We start from the raw sequence: 13,820 nt of genomic DNA, 5'->3' as shown, positions 1-13,820 counted from the left end.
GAATTTCAATGTAATTATGCTTCATTGTGCAGCTGGGACTGCGTTACACCAGGAAAGGGTTTGTTGTTGTTGTTGTTGTTTTGTTTGTTTTTAAGTTATACTGGGTTTAAGTGTCTTGGGACTAAACCACCTGTTATTAGACTCCCTAAAGTCTCTTCTAGGTTGACAAAGTCAATCTGCACCAGGTCTCCATTTACCCTTTGCACGGCTTGCTTCCCTGAAACACTGGCAGGGATCTGCTCGGCCAAGCCGGAGACCTGGCAGGGTTCAAGGCAGTGATATACCCCACAGAGCTCCCTCCGGGCCAGTGACACAGAGAGCGCCGTCTGGGGTTCAGCAGAGGAGGCTGTCCCTCCGTCCTCCGCGTGCTGCAGGTACGCCTGGCGTAGACCCTGCATGGGAACCGCACCACCCCACGGCAAAGGGAGACGGTGGGACCAGGGACCCCCGTGCAGGACCCTGGCTGGATGGTACTGGACGAAAAAGTCAGCGGTGGGCGAGCAGCCCCTGTGTGCGGTGGCTTTAACAAAAGAGACCTGGACGTGAAATCTGGAGGTCTGAGTGTGACGTGACAAATAATCATTTACTTGCTGCTCACGAACAGCTTCAGAGTGCAGCCTTTAAGAACCCAGACTCTGAAGTTTGACAGAGCTGAGTGCAATCCCTAATTCTGACTTGAGAATGTTTCTACTTGGGATATCAAGGGTCTGACTTAAGGTAGAGGAAGGGTAGAGTGGGTGCAGCGGACACTGATGACTGGCTTTGAATACTGGAGGGCTGAAGCTGGGAGTGTGCTGTCCATGCAAGCAGCCCTCAGTTTGCACGGGTGTAGAACGCATGGATTTCGTTACCACGGTTTAGTTAGTACTAACGGTCACCCGGTGACGCTATCCCGGTTCAGCTCTGTGGATGTTAACTTTGCACAACTAACAAACGCTACAAACGCTCTTCCCTGTGCACCGATCACACACACCAGCGTGAGCCAACAGTCACATCACCTCCTGCAGTCTGCATACCGACTAGTCACTACCCATCCATTAGTTCCCCGCAGAGGAAACCTGCTCTGTTGATCTCATGAGGACTCAACAGAAGCAGACAATCCAAAAGGGAGCTCGGTCTTCTGAAAACGACTTTGTGCCAAAGTGATGGAAAGAGCAGCATTAGCAGTGAAAGTCTAATGTTGCTTAGACTTAGCCACGCCGAGCAGCGGCTGTGGGGTGTGGGCCGAGGCTCCTGTCAGTCCTTAGGGCTCAGGGCAACACCACCCGCCTTCATGAGGGAGCACAGTTTTGGCAAGCAGGGTGAAGTACGACTTCACGGTGAAGATTCACAGCGCCCCAAGTGCAAGGCTGTATCCAAACTCAGGAGTGTGAGGACAGCAAAAAGCCTGCTCCCTGTCACTAAGCAGGACCACAAAACCACAGTGGAGAACGCGTTTTGTTCGTTTTTAACAGTCGAAGCTGTTCCGGTTCATTGTTCGTAATGCTTAAGACTATAGTGAATTAAGGAATTAAGTTAATACTAGCTTTTGAACTGTCATCTTGTTGTGCCCGAATCTTGATACCCCAAAAGACCACCACCAGAAGCGGAGTCACTGCAAACCACATGAGGATCTTTTTATTATAAATCATTACAAGCTGCAAATCGGGCTCACACCCCACCACCATGGAATCGGGAGAGCCGAGAGCCCCGAGCTCAGGTTAGTTGGAGGATTTAAAAATTCTGGTTCCTCCCAGCATGCCCAAAGCAGGGGCGATTCCTGCCTGGCAAGCATCTATTGGTCAAAAGGCTGCATTTTTAATTGATTGGCTATAGGAAGGTCCCCAAACCATTAATGATCTGGTGTCCCTCCCTAGGAGGATGGGCCAGTTTCCTAGCAACTGTATCTCTAGTGAGTGGGGAAAGAATGCAGTAAGGCCGGTTCTTCCCCTCAGGGCATTTCGGGACTTCACCCAGCTAATTCAGGCCTTAAATTTTAATAATAGCCACTGATTTTTAATCTTTTGGTCTCTCAATCTTTGTTTCTCAATACCTTTACAGCCAGCACTAAAAGAATGCTTATTGTTTAGGCAAAAATCAATTCATTAGTTAATTAATTAATTGTTAAAAAGAATATGTCTTGTGGATCATGGCTGCTGTTCTTGGTTTCAGCATGGCTGGCTCCAGCCATTCTTACAATCTTTTCTCCAGTGGAAAATGAAGACTCCCATCATTGAAATTCTCAATACTAGTCTTTTTTTCCCTAAGTTACATTCACCCATTTTTCTATAAGAATTATCTGTAGGAAGTTCCTGTCACCTAACGACAATCATTGCATCCTCTGCACTGTGAAGATTTGGCCGCTTCATGCCTGGGTTTCTTAGCTTTAGTTTTCATTAGCACCCTTGGCCCCAGGGATCTTTAGATATGGCGCCCAACCACTTTCCGATGGTATTTTAACCCTAAAGACACACTACGGCCCCTTCACAGATTCTATGTGTACCTGTGCTCTACAGTGTTTTAGTTATTTCTGTCGCTGTAAAGAGACGCCATGACCAAGGCGACTCTTTGCTTTTTGTGTGTTTGTTTTTTGAGTTTTGGTGGGTTTTTGTTTGTTTGTTTTGTTTTTGTTTGGGTTTTTTGAGACAGGGTTTCTCTGTGTGTAGCCCTGGCTGTCCTGGACTCAATTTGAAGACCAGGCTGTCCTTGAATTCACAAAGATCTGCTTGCCTCTGCCTCCCCCAAGGGCTGGGACTGCAGGCGAGCACCACCAAGCCCAGCTTGACCAAGGCAACTCTTATAAAAGAAAGCATGTCATTGGGGCTTGCTTACAGCTTTGAAGAATTGAAATTTTGGTTCATTATCCTCATGGCAGGGAACACAGCGGCTAGCACATGGCTGAAGCAGTAGCCTAGAGCTCCATCCTGGGCCACTGAGACAGCAGAGCCCGCCCCCGGTGACACACTTCCTCTAACAGGCCACATCCATCCCAACAAGGCCACACTTCTTAATCCTTTCAAATAGTGTCAAATATACGCGCCTGTAGGGGCCATTCTTACTCAAACCACCAAACCGGAAAAGGGAGTCTTTTGCCTCTGGGAGGAGTACAGGGCCTCAGAGAGCACAGCAAAGCAGCCTGCTTACTAATGGCCCATGGCAGATGACCCTAACACCGAACTGCTCCCCTTCCACAGCCGCCCTTGCCTGCTCCTTTCCCCTCCCCACCCTGATTGTGCTGTTGTCTTCCCGAGGTCACATCCCTAAACCAATCAGGCAATCCCATTCCTTTATGCTGGAAATTTTGCTGGTGACTGAGTAGAGATGGTGTGTATAGGCAGAAAGATTTGAAGGCAGATCTGGGTTTCTTCATGAATAAGAGAAAGACATCACAGTGACGCCGACTTTCTCCTGTGCTGTCAGTCCTTTATGTGTTGATTTGAACCCCGGCAGCTGAAGATGCAGAGTAGATGAGATGAGGAAATTCCTGATGATCTGGAGCCGCTGGAGTCTTAGCTTTGGAGATGCCCATGTGGCACTCCTGTTCCATGTGACACTCCTGTTCCATGGCGACACTCATGTTCCATGGCAACACTCCTGCTCCATGGTGGCACTTTCCACCATGGCTTTGGCTTGCTGAGTCAGTGTCTCCAGGTGACTGTAGCCAAATGGACTCTGGGTGACATGAGGAAAGCAGGACGGCTATGTACAGCCAAAGAATATTGAGCAAACGTATGGTTGGAGCAGGCGCATAGACCGAGGACTGCCGCATTTGGGGGCTGGGGACTGGGAACTGGCATTTTCCATTCCCAAACCAGCTCCCCAAGTCCAAGTCTGTCTCCCCAGCTTCCAGGCTCTGGGGACCCAATGTGAATCCCACTCAGCACTGATTGGCTGGATGGCCTTGGTAAACAACCTCTTGTGTTTCTGCTTCTTTTTTTTAACCAAACTGTGGTAGAACTATTGATGCCACAGTGGACACACCGGCGCACATCCGTGTTCCTAGCGCCTGGGAAGTGGAGGCTGAGGAGCTCAGAGCCCTTTCAGCTAGGTCGCTAGTTTGAGGCTACCGAGACTGTCTACACATAAAAGGAGACTCTCTGGAAGTCTCAGGACTTAAAAGAGCAGCGTGAGGAAAGTGCTTGGAATCAGCCTGTGTGTCACATTTAACAAATGGCTGCTTTGTCTACGCTCCCAGCAGCACCTTCCCAGCCCTGCGCCCACCCTCTCTCCATATATTTCACAGGAACATCCAATTCAGCGTTTTCCTCTCCTTAACCTGCCTCTACCCTCACTGTCTTCATGGGGCAGTGCTGTGCCCGGGGTCTCAGTGAAGGCTCACACTGTTCCCTAATCCCAGAATGCACTTCAACATCCATGTCTTTCAAAACTCCATCTCTTGGCTGGGTGCTGTGGTACACACCTTTAATCCCAGCACTCGGGAGGCAGAGGCAGTCCGATCTCTGAGTCTAACACCAGCCTGATCTACAGAGTGAGGGCTACACAGCCAGGGCTATACAGAGAAACCCTGTCTCAAAAACTAAACAACCAGCGAAACCAAACAACAACAATGAAAGCATCTGTGATGGCCCAGGTGCTGTAAAGGGGCCCAGCATACGGAGCTTCCCACTCCAGTCCCAGGCCTCTAGTCGGAGTGGAGGATCTTTTGTTGTTGTCGTTTTGGTTTTTTCAAGACAGGGTTTCTCTGTGTAGCCCTAGCTGTCCTGGACTCATTTTGTAGACCAGGCTGGCCTTGAACGCAGAGATCCCCCTGCTTCTGCCTCCCCGAGTGCTGGGAATACAGGTGTGTGCCGCTGTGCCCAGCTAGGGTGAGGTTCTTGTTTCAAGCTGGGAACAGCTTCCTGGAGGGACAGCAATGCTCACATCTGCCAGTCAGGTTCTTCGTGACTCTTGGTGAACATTGGTGAACATCTTAACACACCTTTCTCCAGACTTTAGACTGCCTTTGAGGTGGCAATTAGAATGATCTCAGCATGGAGATGTTTATTACTTCCTGGTGGTAACTGTGTAATCACCTCAGTGTAATCAACAAACCGTGACTAACATGTAGGGTGGGTTATTGTTGAGGAGTCAGTCTCCAACACTTGAGATGAAAAGCATCATCCCAGAATGGAATGACTAAAAGGAAGTGATGTCATTGCCTGGAAGTTGCTGCTGATTATAGCCCTCTCTGAATGCGGACTGAGAGTTTTATCGCCAGTGAATTTAAGTTTCCTTCCTCCCACTCTCCCTTCTTCCCAACCTTCTTCCTTCCTCCTTCCTTCTCTCTCCCTGCTTCTCTCGCTTCCCTGATCCTCCTCCTGACTTTTTATACAGCATATCTTCATTAGCTACAGTCTCATGAATTGAATAGGCTCCTTGAATTTCTTCCTCCTTCCTGAAAGGTGTTGTTTGAAGAGTTTTACCCCAGTTCTGCCCAGCTGTGAGAAACACCATTTTCTCCCATTGCTATGAACTTAACTTGTTTAAATCCCACATCTAAATTAGGGTATGTGCCAGTTTTCTTTCTAGACCATCTACCCTCGCTTAAATGTCTTCAGATTTATGTGTGCTGTCACGAATGCCCATTAGCACCCCGCTCTGTGTGTGTACCACACTCTTTATATCCAAGAGCTCTGCCTCTGGGCTTGAGATCATGTGCTTTGTCTGATTTTCTTGCCTCCGTTTGTTGTTTCATGCCCTCGTCATAGTCAGTAGGGCCTGAGTGGCATTCCCTGCTGCAGGCACCCGGAGGTGGCCTGGCCTCAAACACTCTAAGAGCATTACCCAACTATCTAGTCCCTGTACTGTGTCTGGGAAACCAATCAGATCAGCTTTTATAGGGCAGATGTGAACTACAGATAGGAAGGACCAAGGGTTTGGATGGAGCTATTTGTTGGTATAATCAGATTGCTTTGTAGCACTCTTCCCAAAGACCAGATGGCGAAAAAACAAGCACAGAGAAGAAATCAATACGAGAAGTGAGGCAGCCACAGGTCCCTCCAAACGCTCTGACTGGCACAGAAGAGAACGCTCAAGTGGCCAATGAACAATGTGAAAAGGTACTTGGTACAATTGTGATCTGGTACAATTGTAAACTCAGTTCCAGCTATGAACCAGTGGACAGCCGCAGACTGGAAAAATCACGTCACCAAGAGGTATGAACAAGAGCGACGCAAAGGCTCAGAAAGGCACCGTGGGCAGAGGGACGGGGACACACAGTGAGGCTGGCATGCTGAATGAAGGATCTCGTGACTCAGGATTGCAGAACAGAGCAGGGAAATGTGCACACCTGTGTGCCGAGAAGCCCGCCCAGCATAGCCAGAGGACTGGCACAGTTCTCTCAGTGACTATGAGTGACCAGCAGTGGCATGAAATGGCATGGCCGGCTGAAGTGGGCATGGACCTGTGAATAGGGAACATGGAAGAGGTGTGTCTGGTGTCCTCCGTGGCTGACAGTGTGCCTGCTGGACGGTTCTGTGCCGCTGTCCCCTCTTGCATCAAGTGAAGCCAGCGCTGGCCAAGTCCCAGGGGGCTGTGAAGACTTCAGTGTGCTTTAAGTCTTAAACATGTATGTGCTTGTTCAAATCGATGAGCCTTATCACTTCCTTGACAATACAATTCCCTTGAAAGTCTTCAGCCTCATGAGCCAGTCAGCGCCCCGGGCACCTCTCCAGCAACCCAGCCTGGGAGTGGGCTGTTCCCATCTGGAACTCCGGGCTCCAGCACACAGTCTCAGACTTTCTTCTGACTTGATCGTGAGCTTGGCTCTTAGTTTGGCTGGGAAGTTCCAATAGTCTCTGGAAAAAGTTCTGAGCAACTCTGGTTGATTTCTTTTTTAGCGTTAAAAGCAATTTCTAGCCCTTCTGAAGGCCTTATCTGTGGACACTCCTTCTGTGATACCTTGGCCAAAAACTTGTTGGAAGGAGCAGCTAGCGCACAGTAACAAGGTGGCTGTTATGTAACCACTTCCTCTACAGCTAGAGTTTAATCTGTGAGTGGGATGTCCCTCAAGTACCTGCATGTGGCTTCCTTGGCAATTTGTTGTTTTTGTTTTTGTTTTTTCTCCACACAAAAATGACACCAGCTTTCCAACAAACAACAAGTTTCTTGTCTCCCGGCTGGTGAGACAATGTCACATGTTGTAGGCTTTTCGGCACCAACAGCACTTCTATGTCGTTTTCCATGTTCATAAGAGTGGGATGCGCTACCCGAACCCCACCAGCCTTGCCAGGTCTTAAGAAGTCTGCTTCTTCCTTGTGGAGTCATCCAAGCTCAGCCCTCCCATGCTCTGTCACACCTCAACACAGGAGGGCCCAGACTTCTTCCGTCCTGTTGTTCCTCCACGCCCAGGCTTTGATGTCCGAAGTCAAGGCTGAGCACTGGCATGGCTGGGTCCCAGTGTGTGGGAAGGGGAAGGAGGCATGGCAGAAAGCTGTCGCCAAGAAACAACACATTGGTGCACATTCCTTGTGCAGAAATTCACCCATCCAGCCATATCTAAGTGCAGGAAAGGGGAGGTGTGACAGTTGACCAGAGCTAGATTCTCCTCCAGTGTATTTTTTAACTGATTAGTCTGAAGTGCTTGGCATTAAACACGGTTCTGGCCTGCTGGGCAAGCGCTCTGCCACCGAGCCACACCCCCACTCTTCAGATTCGGACAGGAGTCCAACCAGGTTGGCCCGGCTGGTCTTGTGCTTGTGATTGTCCTGCCTCAGCTCCCTGGTTGTCAGGACAAGGGAGGACTCAAGGAAGAGATGCAGAAAGCAGATGCCCCTGCACGGAGACAGCTTAACAAGCCAGCCAAAGAGGAACAGACCGTTCACCAGACTGTGGCCTGGAAAAGCTTGATGCTGAAATGGACTGTTGCTGAAGAACAGATGACCAGGACTACAGTTTCGAGGACCATCGCATCAGTGGCTGAGCGGATCTTCATAAGGACATTTGAACTGTTAAGTTTGTGGGACTGATAACTGTTTCTATTATAAAAGTTAAACTGTGTATAATTTTTAGCTTAGAAACAGAAAGGGGGAAGTTGTAGAGAAATTTTAATGCAGAACATGGCTGCTCTGGCAAGAGATCACACCGAGAGGCATTCTAGGTCTGTGTGATCCCATTGGAATACAGACACGCCTTTAATCCAGGAGACAGAAGCAAACAGATCAAGGCCAGCCTGGTATAGAGCAAGGATCAGGTAAAGAAAAGCTTAGGTCCTGGTGGTTCATACCTTTAATCCCAAACAATGAAGGTAAAGTTAGTTTGTAGAAGGAAGCAGCCATGTTTGAAAGTGATATCTAATTGAGTGGCAGAAAGAGTGATGAATAAAAGAAAGATTAGACAATATAGTATATGCCCAACTCTGAGGTGGGGCGTCTGTGGGCAGAGGTCAAGGCCAGGAGCAGACAGGGGCGGAGGAGCAGATGGGCATGGAGGAGCAGGCCGGGATGGCCAGGGCGCCTCTTGCTGCAGGAATGGGCACAGGGGAGGGCCCCGGGGCTGGGGTCACACTAGAGTCCCAGCAGTGGCCCCTGGGCCAGTGGGGGAGGGACAAGGGAGGGGTGCCCAGCTGCACAGAGAACCCCACACACCCTCAGCCAGGCACTGGGGCTGAAGCCTCGCAGATGAGGCAAACAGCGCACCCACCACACCTCCACAGAGCTGCTGAGGGCAGGAAGGGGCTGAAGGGTCCCAAGGTTGCTCTTCACAGAACACCTAGGATTTGTCTCCTTCCTGAACAGAAGTCAGACCCTGTCAGCAGGGTTGGTTACACTTCAGGCTCTGGGAAGTCAGGGATCCACTGAGTGTCAAGATTCTGGGCCGTTTCTTGCTGGAAGCAACTGCAAGCTGGATTGGCAGAAGCAAGCGAGCCAGCTTCCTGGAGGCAGCTCGTGTTTGCTTGCCTGACATGGTGTAGGCAAGGCCCCAAGGATTTTGCCTCAAGACTGCTTATTGTGGCTGCACTGCCTGTCCATGGGTGTCTCCGAAGGGCGCGGCAGAGACCCTCACTCTCTTGGGTGTTTCCTGCAGGTTATCTGAGATGCACTAGAATGACACAGTGCTGTTTAAACAGACTAGCAGTTTCATAACCCCTGATGATGACTCTGACTTGATTCAAGTCATTTAAAACCCTCCTGCAGTATAGCAAACACTGCTAGGAGCTCTGAAGACCTCCATGTCAAGCACCTGATTTATACCAAGAAGGATAACACAGTTGAAAGAAATTAACCATCAAGGAGAAACGTTCAGTCTAGGGTTAGGCCAATGATAAGGCCCAGGCGTACACCACGATAAGAAAGACCATATGAATATAGGAACAAAGAAGAAATGGTTAGCTAGACAAGACAAGACGAACACCTGCTTCTTAGAAAAATCTTGACATAAAAAACTCGCTTTGAACACATACTGTACATTTGAAATAAGAAGATAAAACTTCTGCTTTGAACTCAGAATGGGCATATAGATGAAGCCACTGCTTTAGACTTAGGATAAACAAAGCATCTAGTTAGATTTTATGACCAATAGTCCTACTGTAACCCCTTTTATGGATCTGTTTTTAAATGATGTAATTTCTTCCACACATACAGAACCTTTGTATTAGACAGTATAAAAAGCCAAGACATAATTAAACATTTGTTGAGGCCACCCGCTTCATCCAATATCTGTATGTTTACATATATGTGTATGATGGTGTCTGTTGAGTGTATGTGTACATGTGTGTGTGAGGTTTGTGAATATCTGCCTGCTTTGTCTGCCAAAGGCGTATGTTTTTGCATGTTTCTAAGTTACGCTTATTAATGAATTCATTTCTTTATTAAATGATAGGCAGTCGGAGTGTTTTACTGGCCTTCTTAACTAGGACTCTGCCATCCAGCCAGACGCTGGTCACCGCGGAGCTGTTCAGTGGAAAGAAACTAAGGCTTTTTCTTTTACAACCCCTTGTATTTATAGTAAGAAACTGTCAGGGCTGCGGCCGCTTGTGCTCTGAGTGAAAGGAGCCACCTGGCTTGACTAGGACCCTCTGCTGTCTTCCCTTTAGCGGCTCTGTGATCAGGGCCCGTGGGAGTTAAAGTGTAGATAGAGGGAGCCCCAAATAGCAAGACTACCAGCCTAGAAGTTTAAGAGTTAAAGTATATAGCGAGAGTAACAGGCTGCCAGCCTGAGTGTGTATGAGTTACAGAGAGACGCACCAGCCACCAGCTGGTCAGCATGGACGCGGCCACCCACCTTGGTTCGTCCTGTGAGCTGGAGCTGGACTCTAGTAGTTCCTTACTGCCAGAGGGCAGGAAAGTGCCAGGTTCTAGAACGGAGGAAAGCCAGGAAAGCAGGCCGCTCTGCAGACCCAGCCAGGAGCGGCCTCTCCCAGTCTGTCCTCTCTCTGGGCTTCTGCTTCCTTTGCGCCCTCTCTTATCTCTGTCCCAGCAAGGCAGGCTCCGCCCCGTTTCCACATCCCGGCTCCCAGCTCCTGGAAAGCCTGGGCCTCGCTTTGAACAATTTCACATGTGATCTCTGACCCCGTTGAGGGCAAGAGATCAGGGTTCATGCTGAGCAGACGGCTGCTAGGAACCACCACCGAGAGCGGGCGCGGTGGAGAGGCAGCACAGAGGTCAGCAGCAACCACCCTCCCAGCCCTGGACCCTGGTCCCTGGAGAGAGGTCACTGCCGTGTTGGTACCCACACCGGTGAGTGAATGAGGTTCATGTGTGTGGAGAGGGTTACCACTATTTTCGTCATCAATAAAGGCACCTATGACTTATCTTCAGCAAAGTTCAACTCCTAAGACACGAATCACTCTTCCCCCAGAGAAGCTGTGCACAGCAGCACAGCAGCAACCTCTTCCTCTTTCTCTCACTAACAGTTTCCATTTCTCACAGCTTAAAACCTGAAACACCCACTTTCTTGTCAAGCTATTCTTTGCCATCGAGAAGCTATCATTCACTCTTTGAGGCCTTCCCACAGCCACAGGCATCTATGGGAAGGACCAGATCCAGGAGGGTTCTGTCTTGTTCTGATTTTCTTTCCGTTGTGGTGAGAAAACACTGTGGCTAGAAGTAGCTCAGAGGAAGGAAGGGTTTACCTGCTTGCATTTCTAGGTTGCAGTCTGTCACCGAGGCACAGCCGGACAGGACAATGAAAGAGTGCCTTCTGCTGCCTCTCGGGCTCCGTCACAGGCTCAGGCTCACCTGGCCTCTGACACAGCTTAAAGCAATGGCCTAAGGATGGCGCCGCCCACAGTGGGCTGGGCCTCCTGCATCCCTTGATAACTAAAGATAACCCATGCATGTCCACAAACCAGTGTGATTTTGGCAGTTCCTCAGCCAGCACTCTCCTGTCAGATGGCTGTAGACTGTTGCAAGCTGGTGAAACTAACTGGACACATCCATGCGGTGAGGATAGATCTGTGCTCTCGAACTGCAAGACTGTGAGTGCCCTGGAGACCACTGTGCAGCTGGAGTTCTCCCGAGAACATCGGCAATTCACAAGTCTTCACAGGAAGGCCGGTAGCCACATGCAGACTCATCGGAGGAATATGGAGAACCCAGTCAGGGCTGGCCATGGCCTCAACTAGGAAAAGGCAGAGGCTCTTCCAGCAAATGACCGTGTGTTCTGTTTCTGCTCACTCGCCAAAGTGTCATATTGTGGGCTTTGGCGGGAACTTGGTAGTCACCTGAGGCCAGCAGCCTCCTCAGGGTACGGTCGCCAGGAAACCTGCAGGCTGAGGCCTTTCAGGAAGGTGCTCCGGCTTTGATTTATAACTTAGAATTTCTCTGTATGAAGATCTCAGACACCCTGTCCTCCACTGCCATCAATGTCCCCAGAACATCAGGACGGGCACCTCTGCCTCTCTCCCAGGTCATCCCTTCTTGAGCTGGAACAAGGAGCATTTGCATTTTGTCAGTCCTCTTTGTCATAGTTGTCATTAGACCTTTCTCCCCGAGAAGCAGTGTACAGGCCTTTGGGGCCCCACCTGTGCCGTGGCCATGTCCTGTCACCCTCTGTAACTCTCAGCATTCGACTCCAGTCTGCACGTGGTGTGGTCTTGTTTTCCCTTCTTTCTTCTGGATCTAGTGCTACAACCTCTTTTTTCCTTAGGTAAATTTCTTTATTGTACTGACATGTGTGCACATGAGTGCATGCATATGCACACACCTGTGTGAGGTCAGGTGAACCACAGGAAGACAGGAGCCGCTGGTGCCGGAGGTACAGGAGCCGCTGGTGCCGGAGGTACAGGAGCCCCTGGTGCCGGAGGTACAGGAGCCGCTGGTGCCGGAGGTACAGGAGCCCCTGGTGCCGGAGGTACAGGAGCCGCTGGTGCCGGAGGTACAGGAGCCGCTGGTGCCGGAGGTACAGGAGCCGCTGGTGCCGGAGGTACAGGAGCCGCTGGTGCCGGAGGTACAGGAGCCGCTGGTGCCGGAGGTACAGGAGCCGCTGGTGCCGGAGGTACAGGAGCCGCTGGTGCCGGAGGTACAGGAGCCGCTGGTGCCGGAGGTACAGGAGCCGCTGGTGCCGGAGGTACAGGTGACTGTGACTTGCCATGTAGGTGCTGAGAAGCAAATCTGAGTCTTTTGCAAGAACAGGAAGTGCTCTTGACCACTGAGTCATCTCTCCAGACCATCAACTTTGTGTGATTTGTATGTAATTTGAACTAGTTTGGTCTCTTTTTCTTCTTTCTTTGTTTCTTTGTTGCTTTCCTTCCTTCCTTCCTTTCTTCTTTCTTTCTTTCTTTCTTTCTTTCTTTCTTTCTTTCTTTCTTTCTTTCTTTCTTTCCTTACCTGCTTGCTTTTGGTAGAACTATCACAGTGTTGATTATTAATTTTTTAATCTTCATGTAATTTTTCAAAATAAGAAAATTACTAGGCTGAGCACAGGCACTTGGGAAATAGAGACAGGAGGATAGCTGCAAGTTCAGGACCAGTCTGGTCTATGTAGTAAGTTTTAAGCCATCCAGAGCTACTCAGGGGATTTTCCCTGCAAAATAAACAAGCAAACAAAACAAAAGCAAAAGAAGAAAAAAAAGAAAAGGTACTTGTTTTTCTTGTTATGGATGTACTATTTATTTAGCTAATAGTACACAGTCTATCAAACATCTTCTTCATGTAGACACACCCCAATGCACTCTTACAAAAGTAGCATTAAGTTGTGATAGATTACAGATAGACAGTAATATGCTCTACTGCTTCCTGGTATGGTGTAGGCATAAGGTTATCGTGTAATTCAAATGCTGCTTTCTGTATGGAATACCTGGTTACAATCCTCGTTCTGAGAATCTCCTGTCTCGATGTTGTATAAACTCTGCTCCCCAATTGTCCCCTGATATGCCAATAAAGCAGTTTACAGCCAATCACCGAGCAGAGGAAAGGATAGGGCTGGATTTCCTGCCAGCCAGGGGAGGAGGAGCTGGAGGAGGAAGTAGAGGGATTCAGCCATGGGAGAGGTCCAGGTAAGATCAAGAGAAGAGCGTATCTCTGGGATGTATGCTGAGAGGAAATCAGATTATCTTAGAGAATTAAGAATAGAATAATAACTGCTCAGTTATTATGTTGTGAGGCTTATTATTAAACAAATATGAAAGAGTCTCTATTTTTGTGATAGCTGGGTTAAGAGGGAATCTGAGAAACAAACACAGTTTTATAAAATAACATTAACTGTGTGATCGACAGAAGGTGGGCCATACTAGAATTCTAGCCCAGTTTTGTCTGGGCTGGGTCTGAAGCTTGTTTGGCTCAATAGAAGATAGTGGAAGTAGCCCTGAGTGACAGCCAAGGCTGAGCTTTATTAGTCATAGGGGACTCTCAGTGGGTCCAGTCACCATGTGAGGAGGCCTGCAGACACATAGTAGGTCCGCG

At 49.1% G+C, this 13,820-nt stretch overlaps 1 protein-coding gene across 1 annotated transcript in view; it reads right to left on the bottom strand.

Moving 5' to 3' along the window:
* Window positions 1-10,340, bottom strand: part of Lpgat1 (lysophosphatidylglycerol acyltransferase 1) — a 111,600-nt gene extending 101,260 nt beyond the window's left edge. Inside the window, exon 1 of the mRNA XM_021658478.2 lies at window positions 10,201-10,340. The gene's annotated coding sequence lies outside the window, so the exon portion shown is untranslated. The remainder of the gene's footprint in view (window positions 1-10,200) is intronic.
* Between the last annotated feature and the right edge of the window lie 3,480 nt (window positions 10,341-13,820).

The sequence above is a fragment of the Meriones unguiculatus genome, chromosome 11 (assembly GCF_030254825.1).
Source record: "Meriones unguiculatus strain TT.TT164.6M chromosome 11, Bangor_MerUng_6.1, whole genome shotgun sequence".
NCBI classification, from domain to species: Eukaryota; Metazoa; Chordata; class Mammalia; order Rodentia; family Muridae; genus Meriones; species Meriones unguiculatus.
Note: the sequence above shows the minus strand (reverse complement) of the source record. Positions and strands in the feature narration are given on the sequence as shown.